Source organism: Crocodylus siamensis, chromosome 3 (genome assembly GCF_052110815.1).
Source record: "Crocodylus siamensis isolate JL-2025a chromosome 3, ASM5211081v1, whole genome shotgun sequence".
Taxonomy (NCBI): domain Eukaryota; kingdom Metazoa; phylum Chordata; order Crocodylia; family Crocodylidae; genus Crocodylus; species Crocodylus siamensis.
In genome coordinates, this window is record NC_143397.1 from 72,314,961 (window position 1) to 72,333,261 (window position 18,301).

Genomic DNA, 18,301 nt, shown 5'->3' on the forward strand with positions numbered 1-18,301 from the left:
TACCATTGCAAGTGTGGTGGTTCTGGGCACTTTAAAGTTGGCACCTCATGTCATGCTAACTAAACATCATAAGGCAGCTACCCATGCAAAGACTTCACTGCTGACCTTTTGAATGTGATGTTTATAGGTGCAAGAATGGTTGAATATGATTGTCTTTGGTAAGTTGGGGTAAGCTCATGGGGAAACATAGTTTCCTATTTTGATATTCAGCATGCACTTGGCTCAATGATTGTCCACATGGAAGACTGATGATACTAATTTATTGATGCGCCACACTAACTTCATGACTTTCAAACAACCTCCCCACCCAGCCCCTGGCCTGGAAAGAAACAGGGCTTGTTAGGGCCTTATCAGTCTGTGTTACATTGAGTGAGGCCATAAATCTGGGAAATTGCCAACAGGCCACCCCATCCCTCAAGGTCATGTTGCTTTCCTGAGAGAGGCCAGCATATTTACCTGGATCCACCTGTCACAAATCCTAACTCAAACAGACGCTGATATAAACTGAAAGCTTTTTTTAAGCCCACAACTGGGGTGTAATCAACAGGAAAATCTGTGCATCTTCATTGGTGATCTTCCAGGCACCATTTGGCAGAGCAGCTATGAATGAGCGCTATTGAAGGTAAGGTGCAGTGGGAAACAGGAATTCTCCTTAGCAAACACCCCTCCCATTCCTCCCTCCCTCTCTGCCCCCCTGGAGAATCTGAGAAAGCTCATGCCTTGGGGCCCTGATGCTTGGGTTTCACAGCCTCCCAGCTTCCACAGCAAGGAGATGGTACCTCAGCACCTGGGTTTCCCATCTGGGAGTTGGAACGCAGACGTTCTGTGCTGTGGTCAGCACTGGATCATGAGGAGCCATGCTCCAGGGACTCCTCCCTGGGGCAACATGCCTGAGAGTCCAGGGCCCCAAAGAGAATGGGGTCAGGGGAGAAAATCCCATCAGCCCACCAGACCAGGCCACTGTAGGCTTGGTTTTTGTTGTCCAACCCATAACAGAGTAACAGATGAAGACAGTCTCCTGTGGAAATATGTAAAAGGCTGTGTGTTGGGTATTGTAACTACTAGCCTATACCATGTGAAGCAATGAAGAGACTAGTCTCCAGTCAGTGGGTTAGAGTGGATGGGCTTGTCCTGGTGTTACATGACAGGAAAGAAACAGCTAGGATAAGTACAATTTTATTTCTGAAACTTTTGTAATCTTAGAAGGCTCTGATTCACCAGGTTTCTCTGGATCCATGACATTTGTACTGAAGAGTATAGGAGGATAGCATCTTGGCTCCTGTAAGTTATATGGGCCTTTCCTGAGTCTTATTTAGAGATCTTGCAGGATTTATACTCTTCCTCCAGTTCTTGAAAATTTCTTTTCTTTTCTTTTAAAAAAAAAAAAATCCACCCAAACATTCTAAAGAGAGTCAGACCTCTAGCAGTCCTCATTTAGGACTTTGAAACAAAGTTTGGAGTTCTTCATGCAAATGTAAAATGTTCTTATATTACAAGTTCTCATATCTGAGTAGCACTTTCTCTGCCTACATTAAGAATTTTAAAAAATACCTTAAAGAACCAATTAGAATGTTTTTGTTGGACTGATTTTGTTTTGTTTTTGTCGAAGTCAGTTGTGGACATGCAAAAATCAAAATTTGTCATACCAGGATGCGTCTAAGCATTCAAATTCTAACTACGGAAAAAGGACAGCATCTTTCCACACTACAGGCAACCTATTTGTCATGCTGTCAATCTAGCTGCATTTATGAATATGTTTCAAAATAATATATGCCAGGAGTAATACAGTAGATAAGGTTATATAATGGCTACCATTAAAATCAATATACTGTTTAGTTCATTCAGAGAACTGTATGACTTAGTTCAGCAGGCTAACAACCTGCTGAGGACAGGCAAAACGTTATATCTCAGGATAAGATACGTATTTTGTTTATGTAATTCAAGGATTTTATCATTATTCATTGCAACTTAAATGTATTCCTTTTCCATTCCTTCTACTCACCTCTCCTGCCCTTGTTATCTTTGCTTTTCTCTGTTCCCTCTTTGCATTTTGGAAAATTTTCTCAAGTTATGTAAGGATCTATCATTGTTCTCTGCTGATCAGAACCAGAAGTTTCAAAGACAATAGCTGTGAGCCAACACTGAAAGAAGGAATTCACTGATCTCTTTCCCAGGCTACATCCTTCCCCATTTCTCTTTGGAGTATTTTCCTCTTAATGTCCAACACAAATTGCTGAATTCATAGAAAAGAGTGAGAAATATGTGATGGGTTGGCTTAGCCTGTCAGCTGAAGATAATAGTCTGACATTGTGCTATATCCATTCCTTTTGCCAACTCTGTCCCCTATTTTCCTCTTACTCTCTTAGGAGTACTGAAATAAGAATTTAAATGCTACCATATTTTCTCGGGTAGAAGATGACCCTGGTTATAAAATGACCCCTTAATAATTAGAATGTATATATGGAAAACTTATAACCTTGCTACAATTTTTCGAGTACAGAATCTAATTCTGGGAGGTTTGCCTTGAATTTGTCCTGCTCCCACTGACACAGCAGAGAAAATAGAACTTGTGAATCAGGTAGTCCCTTTGCTTTCTGCTTCCCCAAACCTTTTTCCCCTGGCAACCCTCTCCTTTCTTACTTTCACAATTTATTCTGCCTGAGCACACAGAAGTGAGGAGCAAATTGGAAAATAATAACCATGGAATTAAACATGGCTGTAGCACTTTGTACCCTTACACTTAGTTCAGCCAGAATTAATGCAAGTTGCCTTTTTTGGAACTGCTGCAAGTTTTAACACAGGTCTTCCATAAACTCACTTTTGCACAACACTTTGGCACCTGTTATATGTAGTACAAACTATGCATGATACTAGTCCAAAGCCCCAGGAGAGTCAACAGCATTTCAAACCATGGTAAACCTATAGCTCAGCACTGCTCAGTATGCATGTTTACTTCAAATACCACCAACAAAGGATCCATGTGCTAATTAGTCCTCACTCATGAACTGGGTGTTCTTGTTACAAATTCTGGGATTCTTGAAAAATTTATATGCAAATAAGGTACAGGGCAACCAGGTCCAACTTACTTCATGGAGGGTGGTGCCATGCTAATCATATGAACCAGGCTGAGAGAGCAGGGTGACAGAGGGACTCTGGGCGAACTGTCTGTGGTTCCATTTTGTGATATATGCCAGGTATTTAAGGCTGGTGAAGCAAAAAAAAAAAAGTGGAAATGGGAATGAAAGGCATAGCTCAGCTGTGGGAGTGAAGAGGAAGTTGAAGTGTATACAAAATAGTGGCTCACCATGATTTAAAAAGAGTCAGTAGTGGGCAATAGGTGGTACAGGGTGTAATAAACATCTTGGGAATCCCAATGGACACCAAAGGGAAAGGAACAAAGGTATAGAAGAAGTTAGAGATAAGAGTGAGACAGATCTTGAGATTGTAGAATGGTAGAATGTTATGTTTCAAGTGTAAAGTGGCTGCACTGAAAAAGGTACTCTTGCTGATCATCCTTTACACAGGACTGGTATATCCAGCATCATGGCAATACTTAAGGAGGTACAGAGGCAGATATGATTGGGGGAGGGGAGAGGGAGAAGTGGTAAGTAAAAGAGAAAGGGTAGCCAGAAAGAAGTTATACAAAGTCAGGGAATTAGGAGCCAGGGAATCCAGGAGTGCCAGATTTGGAAAGCTTTGTGTATACTTACTTTATAAGTATGTTCTATAAAGAGATAACAGAGGGGTTGGGGAAGACTGCATGTTCCCACTGTTCCCTGGCAGAAGGAACGTTAAGAAGATGGGGCTGTAACCTCCCGTGATGTTTCACTTGAGCGTTTCACCCTTTCTGGCCATTCAAGTGCAACTGTCTCCTCTTGAGTCGACAGCTTGCCTTCCAGAAAGATACCTTTACTGGTTCCCAGGGATCCTCTTCTGCCATGTCTTGTTGTTACCAGTTATTGTTGGGAGAATGTTTGTGAATCCTGCCTCTCCTGGTTCCTTCCTTAGGCTCTCTTGCCTGGACTTCAGTTTCAGGGCTCCACTTCCCCTACACCCTACCTTATGCCAACAAAAGATGTTGCTCCTTGGCCGAGGCTGAGACAAAGTCCGCTGGCCACGGTAAGGACTTTAGCCCTTATATAGTCACAGTTCTGTTCGGACAGTGTACCATCCTGGTTCAGGCCTCACATCAGCCTGGTTTGCTTTCCTATTCACCCTTCTTGAATAGGAATGCCTTATTCCCTGGCGCTTTCCCTTTTCTCACAATGCCTGCCCACAGCCTTAGACTGTTTTTTTCTTTCTCTCCTCCCAGGCTCACTGCTGTCCCAGTCTACAACAGCTGCATCCGGGAGCCACAGTCTTGTCAAAGGTAAGAATTAAGCCTCTGCTGAGCCAGCTTTGTCAGGGCATTCGCCCTCCTGGGGTTGCCACCACTTGTCCCTGTTGGGGAAGTCGTTCACTTCTGGCCACTCTGGGCCTTCCAGAGGACTCACTTGTGGTCCTCCTCACATGCTGGCCCATGGGGTTTTTATTCTCCCTTCCAACAGCTGGCCAGAAAACCAGTGTTGTCACGCAGCCATAAAGTGTGCCCACACTGGTGCCGCCAAGTGCACTGGCTCTCCCACAGCCCGCTATGGCCGCTCCTGTTTTTTTCCCTCCAGTATCAGCACAGATTGTCATCCTGTGGTGACCTCTCTCGTGCCACACCTTTGATCTTCAGTGGTTTCCTGTTGGCTCCACATCTCTCCTTTCCCGACACAGAGGTAGGTCCTGGTGGCAGTGTCCCTGCCACAGAGGCATGTACAGCGGAAACTAGAAAAAGCTTTGGGCATGGCAGATACTGGCTCACTATAAGATTTCATAGATTTCATAGACATCAAGCCTGGAAGGGACCTCAGGAGATCATCGAGTCCAGCCCCCTGCCCAAAGGGCAGGAAGTCAGCTGGGGTCAGAGGATCCCAGCAAGATAAGCATCCAATTTACTCTTGAAGGTGTTCAATGTAGGTGCTTGAACCACCTCCGCTGGCAGACTGTTCCAGACCTTGGGGGCTCGGACAGTAAAGGAATTCTTCCTTATGTCCAGCCTGAAACGGTCTCGCAGGAGTTTGTGACCGTTCGACCTCGTCATCCCTTGGGGTGCTCTGGTGAACAGACGTTCCCCCAGATCCTGGTGGTCACCCCTGATAAACTTATAGGTGGCCATCAGATCACCCCTGAGCCTGCGCTTTTCCAGGCTAAAGAGTCCCATGGCTCTCAGCCTATCATCGTAAGATCTGTTTTCCTGACCTCTGATCATGCACGTGGCTCTCCTCTGGACTCTCTCAAGCTTCTCCACATCCTTTTTGAATTGTGGAGCCCAAAACCGGACGCAGTACTCCAGCTGCGGCCTTACCAAGGCTGAGTACAAGGGGAGAATGACGTCCCGGGATTTGCTCGAGAAGCATCTATGGATGCAAGCCAGCGTTTTGGTCGCTTTACTAGCCGCAGCATCGCACTGCAGGCTCATGTTCATCTTGTGGTCAATGATGACCCCCAAGTCTCTTTCTTCTGTAGTGCTATCCAACATAGCACTGCAGAGCCTATAAGGATGCTGCAGGTTTTTCCTCCCAAGGTGGAGAACCTTACATTTTTCGGTGTTAAACACCATCAGGTTCTCGTCCGCCCATTTGCTGAGCTTGTCCAGCTCAGCCTGGATCACCCGCCTATCTTCTGGCGTGCAAGCTTTGCCCCAAAGTTTGGTGTCATCGGCGAACTTGGCCAGTCTGCTCCTGACTCCAATGTCCATATCATTAATGAAAATGTTGAACAGTATGGGTCCAAGGACAGAGCCTTGAGGGACTCCACTGGTCACAGGGCACCACGACGAGTGACTGCCATCGATTACAACCCTCTGGGTCCGACCACGGAGCCAATTTCCCAGCCAGCGGATCGTGGTGGAGCCAAGGCCACAACTGGCCAGTTTGGCCAAGAGGTGATCATGGGATATCAGATCAAAAGCTTTTTTGAAGTCAAGATATATGACATCAATCTCTTCTCCCTCGTCCAGGTGATAGGTCACCTGGTCATAGAAGGAAATGAGATTGGTCAAACAAGACCTACCCACAACAAACCCATGCTGACTATCCCTTAGGATGTTACCCTGGGCCAGTCCCTCAAGGATGGCCTCCTTAAGAAACTTTTCTAAGATCTTCCCCAGGATAGAAGTCAGGCTAATGGGCCTGTAGTTAGCCGGATCCACTCTCCTCCCTTTCTTGAAGATCGGCACCACATCGGCCTTCTTCCAGTCTTCGGGCACTACACCAGAGCACCAGGAGTTTTCAAAGATCCATGCCAGGGGCTGGGCTATGACGCTTGCCAGCTCCTTGAGTAACCTGGGGTGCAGATTGTCAGGGCCGCATGACTTGAAGGTATCCAGCTTCTCAGGATATTCCTTCACGAGGTCAGCATTTATGGAGGGTAGGGGATCCCCATCGCCCGGATCTCCCTGTCCCGTAGCAGGCATGGGCGTCCCATGGGACTGATGAAAGACTGATGCAAAGTACCTATTTAATAGGTTGGCTTTTTCCTGGGCGTCAGTTGTCAGTTGCCCCATCTGGTTTAGCAGGGGTCCAACATTGCCCTTGCTTTTCCTCCTGCTCCCCACATATCTGAAAAAGGACTTTTTGTTGTCCTCGATGCTTGAAGCTAGTTGGAGTTCAGTTGCAGCCTTGGCTTTCCTGGTTTGCTCCCTGCAGGACCGGACCAGTGCAGAATAATCCTCCTTGGAGGTGAATCCCGTCCTCCATCCTTTGTAGGCTTTCCTTTTTAGCCATAGGAGGTCCACTAGGTCCCTGGAGAGCCAGGAGGGCTGCTGTGCCTTCTTGCTGCCTTTCCTCTGTGTTGGAATAGATTTAGCTTGTGCATTGAGGATCGCTTCCTTGAGAAGCAACCACTCTTCTCGAACTCCCATCTCCCTGGGGTCATGGTCCCTGAGGGCCTGACCGACAAGCCTCTTGAGCTTGTCAAAGTCGGCTTTTCTGAAGTCAAGGACTTCTGTGTTGCTGACTGCCTTGCCAGCTTTACGGCGGATGGTGAAGGTGATCAGCTTGTGGTCGCTGTCACCCTGCTTCCCATCAATCACTAGGTCGCCGATTAGGTCGTCCCCTGTAGCCAGTACCAGGTCGAGCAGCGCTTTGCCTCTCGTTGGCCCATAGACTTCTTGAGTCAGGTAGAGGTCATCCACGCACGAGAGAGAGCTTTGCAACCGCTTGGATTTTGCTGAGTGATCTTCCCACGAGATGTCTGGGTAATTGAAGTCACCCATGACAACCAAGGTCCTGGAGTAAGTGGCCTCAGTCAATTCCTGGGAGAACTCCTGGTCAAGCTCAGGACTTTGAGTGGGAGGTCTGTAGTAGACTCCCACAGTTGTGTCCCCTGTGCCATATTCCCCACAAATTTTTACCCAGAGGGTCTCTAGCTGCCCATGCTGGTCACCAAGATCAGCTTGCAGGGACTTGTAGCTTTCCTTCAGATAGAGAGCTACACCCCCGCTCCGTTTGTGAACATGATCCCTCCTGTACAGGGTATACCCGTGGTCCACCAGGTCTCCGTTATCCCAGTGACGTCATAATTCTTTGCACTGAGCAGGAGGATGAGCTCCTCCTGCTTGTTACCCAGGCTCCTGGCATTAGTGTACAGGCAGGCAAGTGTCCCCTTGGGGGCTCTTGCCTTGCCCACAGATTGTGCCAGGGCTGGGGCAGCGGTGGGCTCCCTTAAGTGCCTTGGTCTGCTCGTTTTGCAAGGGTCGCTCAGTGGGCCAGCAGTGGCAGCAGTCCCCCCATCCCCCAGCGGGCTTAGTTTAAAGCCCGGTGGAGCAGGTCAGCCAGCCTAGCTGAGAAGAGCCTCCTCCCCAGGGGAGAGAGGTGGAGGCCATCTCTTCCCAGCAGCTCGCTGCCTCTCTCGCCAAAGAGTGAGCTGTGGTCATGGAAGCCAAAGCCTTCCCGATGACACCAGCTCCGCAGTCTTTGGTTCACTGCGTGGATCCTCCTCTCCCTCCTCAGCCCATAGCCCGAGACTGGGAGGATCGATGAAAACACCACCTGAGCTCCCAGACCCCTAAGCCCCACTCCCAGGTCCCTGTAGCGCCTCATGACCTGGCTGGGGGTGCTCTGAGCTGTGTCATTGGTGCCCACGTGAAAAAGGAGCATGGGGTAGTGGTCTGTGAGCCGGAGGAGCTCTGGGATCCTCTCCGCAATGTCTCGGAAGCGGGCCCCCGGGAAGCAGCAGACTTCCCGGGCTAAGGGGTCGGGGCAGCAGATTGCTGCCTCAGTGCCCCGCAGGATGGAGTCTCCCACAACAAACACCTTTCGTTTTGTCTTGGAGAGAGTGGGGGCAGTAGCTGTGGTTGAGCCTGGGTTGCCTGCGGGAGCCGGCAACTGAGCAGGCTCTGCTGGGGCTGCAAGAGGTGCGAACCTGTTGCTAAGCTCCGGCGAGGAGGGCCCTTGGTGCGGCGGGCCTTAGGGCCCTTGACCACCTTGGTCCATGCCCCTGACTGGGCAGAGCGGGAGGTCCCAGAGTCCTCCTTAATCCTGGAGGGAGACGGTGCTCTACCCTGCGGCTCCTGGGGGAGAAGGGCCTGGCAGTAGGAGTTTATCTCCTGCTCGCAGTTCCTGATGGCACGCAGTCTCTGGACTGTGGCCTGGAGCTCCTCCAGCTGGTGTGCCAGAGACCCCAGTAGGGAGCAGACCCTGCAAGGGAACGTGGCCATGCTCCCGGGCCCCAGAGCCTGAAAAAGGGACAGGCAGCCCCCGCAGCCAAGAGCCAGAGGCTCCATCTGCGTGAAGCCCGGAACCATGGGCTCCATCTCGGTGGCCGTCTCTGAGGTGCCCGGTGGGGGGCGCTGCAGTGCCCGAGGGGACCCTTGGGGTGAGTCGCGTGCCCATCCATGTCATGCCTCTGGTAGGCTGGCTACGGCTGGGGCTCACTACTCTGGGGGGGTTGCAGGCAGGGTCTCGTGCCCTCCCACGCCCTCTCCTGCGCGAACTCTGTGCTAACTTGAGCGCCTGTTTACATAGCCTGTTAGCGCAGCTCTGGTTGCATGGCTCCCTGGGGGGCTGGGCCAAGTAGGGTCCTGGGTCGGGGCTTGACCCGGCCCGGCTCCACGCAGCCACCTCCTCCCAGGGAGCAAGGAGTTAACCCCTTCCCACCACGAGTCTGCTTACCTCCGGCTGTGCTGGGGTCGGCAGGGGGCTCTGCGGCTGCTGATGGGGTGTCTGGGGGGCTTCGGGGGAGCGGGGTCACAGCGGGCTTCACCTGCACGTCTCTCACCGCTCCGGAGCCTAACTGAGCTTTTTTTCCCTGTTTGGTGGCCCTTTTAAAGTGCGTGCATGTGCAGTGGGCCTGCCGTCAGGGAACGCTGATTTCTCAGGCCAGGGGGGCCCTGCCCAGGATTTGGGGGGCCCTGCCCTACAGGAGGGGGACTGGTGAGTACCCCACTCCTTCTCTTCTCTCTCCCTCAGGGGCTGCACCAATTAGGGGCCTGGGCGGGGGCTTGACCCGACCCAGCTCCATGCAGCCGCCTCCTCCCAGGGAGCGAGGAGTTAATCCCTTCCCACCATGAGCCCGCTTACCTCCGGCTGTGCTGGGGGTCGGCAGGGGGCTCTGAGGCTGCTGACGGGGGGAGAGCTTCATAAGGATAAATAAACTAGAAGGACTGGGATTAGAGGGCTTGAAAGACTGTTAGAAGGTGATTAATATAATAAGAAAGAAAGATAAGATAACAATAGTTGGGGATCTGATGGAAAAACAGAGAACAAATGTGTGGAAAGAAATGATAGATAATAGATTGAAAGGAGAACATATGGATATTAGATGATAATAACACAGAATATTCTTCCTTTAAGGGGTATTCAGCATAAATAGGGTTTGATAAGATTGGCGATTTGCCTGAGAGAGGGATGTGGGGCTGAAGAATATGTACTGCATGTATTTTGGGACTGCTCTTTTGTGCAAGGGGCATGGGAGGGGTTAAGTCATTTTTGCAGGGTGAGCGATATGAATTGTGATTAAACATATGACATGGTGTTGTATGGGGTAAAGCCCAAAGGATTTGGGACACAGGGTGTCTATACATATGGTCTGGGGTGCAGTAGGGGGAGAGAGCATTTTAATTAGAGGGGCTCCGGAGAGCTCTAGGGAGCCCCTCTAATTAAAATACCCACAGAGTCTCATGTATTCAGTATCCCATACTTCAAAATGGTGGCGGGGGTGCTTTAATTAAAGCAGCAAGCTTTAGTTAAAGTGCTTCTACCACCATTTTGAAATGTGGGATGCTGAATACACGATGCTCCAAAGCATTCTAATTGGAATGTGGTGGAACACATATAAAAGTGTGCACAGAGACTAAGAACCATACTACTTTGTGTGACAGTAGCAATATGGATGGTGAGAAACCTCCTGTTACCCATGAGACTGGCTTTCACCAGAAAAGAATGTGTGGAGTTGGCAACATATGAATTGAAATACTATGTGGACTGAGATATGGATAAGATAGGAAAGGAAAAGGCAAAGAAGACCCAGAGGAAAGAAGAATGGCAGTATTTCTTCCAAAAGGACAAAGGGATGGAGTGAAAGTTGTTGCTTCCTCCTGGACTGGGGGTGATTCATGAGAATTTATTGTATTAATGGTGAAAAGGGGTGTAAAAAGAACAAAGTATTGCTGTAGAGGAGGTTGTCACATTTTGTGTTAATGCAGTTTCTTTTAGTTGTTTTCTAATTAAAAACCAAACAAACGGTTTCCATTGCTTCTCATCCTCTTGTGGGTTAATATCAAGTGTACCTGCCTGGCAGGGGAGATCCTGTGATGATGGTTTCAGCCCAGGTGGTTTTGCTGGGCTGGCAGGGGACATCCCATTCTTCTCAGCCTTGAATGGCTTGGTATGATTGGGGGTGGAGGTGTCCATTGCTCTATGGGCAGCCTTTCAGTGGGAGTCTACTGAAGATCTCAGCTACACAATTTATGGTGATGGGGAACTGCTCTCAGGCTTTCCATCTAGCTTACTCCTGCCTTTTGGCCAAGGGCAAGTGAGATTAGGGCATCTGAATTCCAAGGCCTCTGGGCTTGGGGCTTGCTATGGATTTGGGAGTCTGGGAGGTAGGATACTTGCGGTGGTAGTGCCACACAGACTTGAACGACTGAATTTTTCTCAGCTGATAGAACTGGGTATTGATTTGGTTGATTTGGCCCAAGACATGACATAAAAAAAATGTGTTTTATAGTCATGTTTTATAGTTTGCTGCATTAATCAACTCCATAGCTGGCTTCTATTACTGAGTACATGGTGCTTTTGGCAGCAGTTTAATGATACACAGTGTATTTAACAAGGTTTCCTTGGATGTGATTATAAAATGAGGGGCTTTTTGCCCCATGCCAATTGGGGGGGAAAAAACTCATCTTGTATCTGAGTAAATATGGTAAGTTATTTTGCTTTTATTTCAAAGTCCTTATGACAGACAATAATTTCAAGGTCCGCCTGCACTTTTATTTTTTCTGACAAGGTAAACAATCTAGAATTTTAATAGTCTTGTGGGAATTTGCATTCTACATATTGCCCTTTTGAGCTGGTGCCCTGAATTCTTAAATTATTTGGATATGTGTATAGTCACACATGTTTACTCTTCTCTCCTCACTTTGTTCCTACAGAGTCTGCTATTTGCTTTCCCAGTGAACTTTTAAAAATATATATTTCATTATTTCAGTAATGACAGGTAAGCAGAAGCTAACTATAGGCTTGATCTTGCTAGGTTCTCAGCATCTGTCATGACTGAGGAGTTCTCAGCATCTATCATAGGAGTCAGAATTTCAGTGACACTTACCAAACTCTCGTTGGTATCTAAGGCTCTCTCACCACCTACATTTGTGCCTGATGTTCATTTATTGCACATGTGCAGAGATGCCACCTTCATTTGAGCTAAGCAGAGTGTTTAGACATCAATTTTATGATAGATGCTGGCTGGGATTCACATACTAAGTGACTTCAGTTAAGTCCCTGGAAGAGTCCAATCTGGTGAACATGTTCAGAGCATGCCTAACAGTCACAGGAGCTTTCATTTAAAAACTTGGAAGAATAAATTGTGGTAGTCACCGATCCATCATAGTAGTTAAAATACTGGCTTAGAAAGTGAGAGACCTGCATTGTAGTTATAACTCAGCTGATTGGGATTCAGGTTCACAAATCCCACAACAGCATCCTAACCACCAAGCTGTGATGTAGGTGGGCACTTTTGACCCCTTCTGTTGAAGCTGGGCCACCATGTTGAAAGGAATACAAAGATAAACAAGACAAAGAAAGAGTGAGCCGGAGGAAGCATAGCTAAAGGTCACTAATGAGGACATTAACCTGGGTTCTGCCTCCTGCTCCCAATACTTTTTTGTGTATTTGATCCAATGACTCTGTAATACAAATGTATAAGGAATGCTGGAAACAGGGACCAGAACATATACTTCCTACTCAGAGGTATGAAATTATTGCACTACTGAGTCATGCACCCTCTTACTTGCTCTCTCTCAGTCTCTTTCTGGCCTTATGAATCTAGCATTTCTTTCTAAAGAGCAGCCAAGCTTCAACAGGGTTAGAGTGTGTTTCTAGTCTAGCCCAGCCCATAAGCCACTCTTCTGGAGGATGGAAGATGTGTGTTTAAACCCCCTCAGTCTGAGGAGGAACATCTGACTTAAAATTCCATTTCCTAGGTGCATGTTCTAACTATAAGACTGTTATATTAAACTTCACCATCGTGGCATTTCTTTTTTTTTTTAAAAAAAAAGCTAGGCACCTGTACACAAAGAGATGAAGGTGTCTATGTCGAGACACAGGGTGTGGCAAAAATATAGTACATAGGCTGAAGGTAGGTGCCTGCATCTGGGAGAAAGGCAGAATTTCAGACATACACCCCTCTTCAGTGTTTCCTTTTGGGTGCTTATGGCATTTAAGTGGGACAATGGCATGCAGACATACCCTTTGTGGATCTTCAACTTAGTTACTAAGTGCTCATTCCACATGATTGTTCTTTATTCGCTTGGGTTGGTTACCATGTAGAAGACAGCAAATGAAGCTGAATGATTCTCTTACAGTTTGGACCAGAAAAAAGATCCAAACAATTGATCCAAAAGATCATAAACAATTTAATCTTAGTACCATATACAATTTAATATTTCAGTGATTATTTCTTTTAAAGTTAGCATGAATTCCATGCATGATTCAAAAGAAACATCATTGTATTCTTTAGTTGAGTGTATAGGGATGTGCAAAACCTTGATGCAGATGAGGGGGAAAGCCTATATTTTGCAAACATAAATGATATAGACAACAGTTAGAATTTACTAGGATTCTTATTAAATAAAACAATGTACTCTAACTTTATTCCCAGCATAGCCATAAAACAATGAGAGCTGGTAATGTAATTTCTCAGGTCTTCTTTCTTTTCTCTGGTTTTCCACAGGTATGTACAGAAATGAGAGTTAATGAATAACAAACCCTACACTATATAGGGACTAGAACTATAACAAACCTCATCTGCATCTAGGTTTTGCACATCCTATACACCCAACTAAAGAATACAATGGTGTTTCTTTTGAATCATATAAGTGTGTGTGTGTGTGTGTGTATGTATGTCACTCTTACAGCATATATATATATATATATATATAAAGCTGATAGATCACAAGAGATGCACATTGTTCTTTTAAAAAATGAAGTCATTGTTTCATTGATAAATTAGTAACCTAAAGGTAATGACTGTTTGCTAAATCCTGCATGCTATCTTTCTGTTGTGGGGTAATTGACATTCCAGATGCTGGTAAGATTTTGTTTTGTCTTGGCATTCACATTCTTAAAAATACTGAATTTAAGATATGGTCAGATCCAGCTCTCTGCATAACTCTGGGCTTTGTTGAAATTAATCTAAGTGAACATTGCCATGAATAAGAACAGAACTTGACTTCTGGTATTTTTGTTTTCATAAAACTATAAGGTAAAGCAAACAAATGCAAAGTACTGATGAATTCACCCAATTAAATAATGCTTTGCATTAACCCTCCCCTCCCCCCAACCTGTACCATTTAATATTGCATAGTCAAAACAGACATTTAATACCTCTATCAAATAAGTTATGACATTTTCAAAAGAAAGCAAGACTTTTTATAACAGTATTGAAATATCACTTATTTCAAGCACCATGAAACATATTTTCATTGCTGTGTTTTGGTGTTTGGTCAGTCAGCCAGGTAGCCAGCAATGAGATCTAAGAGAACCAGAACAGTATCATGAATTTAAGTGATTAGATACTTTCTACATGAGCTACACTGATATCTTTTACAATTTACGTGTTATCTCTAACTTGCAGGTTTTACCGATTGATTCATTAATTAAACACAAGATAAACTCAATTTCCTGGATTGACAGAATTTCAGAATAAATGAATACCTGTAGCGATTTAGGCCTGGCTATCTTTCTACATCTACAGCTTTTGAAGCAGTAGAAACTCTAGGAAACTCATTTTTTCCCCACATTCTGAGAAACAGCAGAACATCCAGAATCATACTGGTATGGCTGAAAACTATGACTGATAGATGCTGTTACCCCATTTCAAGAAGCACCATTTTTGAAGTGATAGCAGTCTGTTTGTAAAGATGACATAAAAAAATGCTTTTTTCTATGTGTTGAAAGAATATTTGTTAGCTACCTGTATGTTGTGGGTAAGTATTGTTCCATTCTTATTTGAAATGAGCATCAATGCAAGAAGATTTCACCATGAATAATCTAATATATTTCATTAACTGTCACAATTACATCTGGTGACTTAAAAAAAAAAAGAAGGCTTCAGACTGCTTATTTCTTCACTGGGCTATAGTTTTCACCCCATTATAGTTTCATAGTTGATAGGGTCAGAAGGGATCTGAGCAGATCATCAAGTCTGACCCCCTGCCATGGGCAGGAATGAATGCTGGGGTCAAATGACCCCAGCAAGATGATTATCTAGCCTCCTTTTGAAAACCCCCAAGGTAGGAGTGAGCACCACTTCCCTTGAAAGTTGGTTCTAGATCCTAGCTGCCCTGACTGTGATATCTAGCCTGAGCCTACTCTCAATAAACTTGTGGCCATTATTCCTGGTTCCTCCAGGTACTGCTTGGGGGAACAGGGCCTCTCCCATTCTCTGCTGGTGCCCCCTGGTAAGTTTATAGATGGCCACCAGATCCCCTCTCAGCCTTCTCTTATGGAGGCTGAACAGGTTCAGGTCCTGTAGCCTCTCTTCATAGGGCCTGCCCTGCTGCCCCCTGACCATGCAAGTGGCCCTCCTCTGGACCCTCTCAATACTGTCCACATTCCTCCTGAAGTGTAGCACCCAGAACTGGACACAGTACTCCAGCTGCAGCCTGACCAAGGTCACATAAAAGGGGAGAAACCTCCTTGGACCTGCTTGTGATGCATCTGTGGATGCATGACAAGGTGCGGTTAGCCTTCTTGACTGTGTCACCACATTGGTGGCTCACGTTCACCTTGGAGTCTATAATGACTCCAAGATCCTTTTCTGCCTCTGCACTAACAAGAAGGGAGTTCCCGAGCCTGTAGGTATGCTGCTGGTTCTTTCTCCCTAGGTGCAGCACCCTGCATTTGTCAATATTGAATCCCATCCTATTCTCATCTGCTCACCCCTCTAACCTGTCCAGATCTAATTGTAGCCTGTCCCTTCCTTCTAGCGTGCCCACCTCTCCCCACATCTTAGTGTCATCCGCAAATTTGATCAGGGTACTTTTCACCCCCTCGCCCAAGTTGCTGATAAAAATGTTGAACACTATGGGCCCAAGGACTGAGCCCTGGAGGACTCCACTGCCCATATCCCTCCAGCTCAAAAATGACCTGTCCACCACCATTCTCTGTGTGCGGCCCTCTAGCCAATTTGTGACCCATCTGACTGTGTAGGCATCAGTGCCACAGTTGCCTAGTTTTGTAATGAGAATGGGGTGAGAGACAGTGTTAAAGGCCTTTGTAAAGTCCAGAAAGACTACATCCACCGCGACACCTGCGTCCAAGAATTTTGTGACCTGGTCGTGAAAGGCAACCAGGTTGGCTTGACAGGACCTGCCCCTAATGAACCCATGTTGGTTGCCCCTGAGCACAATCTCCCCTGCTGGTCCCTCATAGATGTGTTCCTGGATAATTTTCTCAAAGAACATCCCCAGGACCAAGGTAAGACTAATGGGCCTACAGTTACCTAGGTCCTCCTTCCTCCCTTTTTTTGAAAATGGGGACCACACTGGCCTTTTTCCAGTCCTCTGGCACCTGGCCAGAGCATCACAAGTACTCATAAAGCCATGCTAGGGGCCTTGCAATGACTCCTGCCAATTCCCTCAGCACCTTGGGGTGGAGATCATCTGGACTTGCTGATTTAAACACATCCAGCACCACCAGAAGTTACCTAACTAGGTCCTCTCTGACCCTAGGCCTGGCGGTGCCTCTGCTGAGTCTGTCTGGAATCCCGCTGAGGGAGATGGCCTTGCTCCAAAAAATTAAAGAGGACAGACGAACAGCTGTGTTTGTCTGGGAAACTGAGACAAAATAAAAGTTTTCTGCCTCAGTGTGGAGACCCAGTTCTCAATTCCTTTTTTAATTAGACAAGATTTTCACAATTCACAAGAAGTTTTGCCTACAACAGAACTGCTCCTAATGTATGCAAACATGTGCCTGATAGGGGTTTGTGGTGGCCAGAACCAGAGGGGTTACTAACATGAGTGATAAATATATGCTCTTGGAGACATCCAGGCAATTGTCTAGCAGTTATGATTAGCTTGCAAGTTTGCAACCTGGAAGTGGAATTTGTATATCACAATTTAACCAAAGTGTTGAATCTAACTGTTTGCACTGATCATGGGAGTGACTGGGCCCCAAAAATAAGCAAAATTACAAAATTAGCTGATCTAACAGGTTTTTTAAAGGTCAAGCCATAACAAGATCTGACCACCTAATATAATTAGCACATTCCAAGGAATCCAAGGAATAAGAAACCAAGGGGTTGAACTTGGGCAGAATAATGCTAATTTCAAACCTCAAAGTAATGTGGTATAATTTGCTTATTGGGTGAACCCGAGTTCATGCGGTAACCTTTCATGATAATTTCTAACACCTTTTAATTCCATAGGGTAACAGCTATAGGGCAAGATTGTGAGTGGCTCTAAAGCCAACAGATTAGCATAAGATAAGGTATAAAGGAATGTGCATGTCGAGTAACAAGTTTGAAGGATGGGACAGAAGGACCATCACTGTACCAAGCCTGGACCCCGGACTCCCAGTGTGAGCAAGGACCGGATCCCGATCAAGGGACCTTCCCAGTGACCCCTCAGACAGCGTTGATCAGGGACGCCTGACTTCGCTGGAACAACTTGGCATGCACCTGGCATGCACATGCACATGGGACTGCCGATAAGTTGCCGACCCCATGTGGGAACTCTTTGTCATTCTGTCTATCTGTTGTTATTATTCACTGTTAGCTCTTTATTACTGTACTATCTGTTTGTCACATTAACCTTTCTGTTAACTGTTGTATGCTAAGCTATAAGTAAATTTGCCTTTACTTCACTCCCGACTTACCTCCTCAATCCTGAACCCAGCAGCCTAATGGCTGATACACTCACAGCGCCTAGCCGGACTGTAACAGGAGTATGCAAAGCAGGCCATATTCGATTCTGATTCAGACCCATTTGAGTGATTCAATTCGCTGATTTGGATCGCTGTCCCAATTCAATGTGGTCAAATATGAAGATTTGATTCTGATTCAGAGAATCACTGATTTGGCCAAAGACACAGCTTCATATGTTTTTTCTATGTATCTCGAGGTACCAGGCCTGGCTTGTGAATGCTGAGATGGTGGGGCGGATGAAGCACCCCACAGGAGCATGCCATGGGCCCCTGTGTGCTCGGTGCCAAACCCAGAAGTGGACCGGAAATGTCAGGAGGCACCAGCCACCAAGCCGGGGGATGGGGGAGGAGCCTCCTGCACGCTCTGTGGCGGACCCAGAAGTGAACCAGGAGTACTTCTGGTCCACTTCTGGGTCCACTGCCCAGCATGCGAATGACCCCTCCCATCCCCCCCACTCCGTGGTACACTCCATCCGCCCCACCATCTCAGCATTCATGAGCTGTGCCTGGTACCTTGAGGTATGTAGAAATAACATATAAAGCTGTGTCTATGGCTGAATGGTTGAATCTCTCCAAATTGAACTGGAGGCCTCCAATTCTATTCGGAGAGATTAATGGTTCTCCTGATTTGA

At 46.5% G+C, this 18,301-nt stretch overlaps 1 long non-coding RNA gene across 1 annotated transcript in view; it reads left to right on the plus strand.

The window, feature by feature from the left end:
- LOC149868396 (uncharacterized) overlaps positions 1-17,609 on the plus strand; it is a 119,789-nt gene extending 102,180 nt beyond the window's left edge. The window contains exons 4-6 of the long non-coding RNA XR_016441242.1: positions 4,313-4,369; positions 4,662-4,763; positions 10,409-17,609. This is a non-coding gene — a long non-coding RNA (uncharacterized LOC149868396). The remainder of the gene's footprint in view (positions 1-4,312; positions 4,370-4,661; positions 4,764-10,408) is intronic.
- The last annotated feature ends 692 nt before the right edge of the window (positions 17,610-18,301 follow it).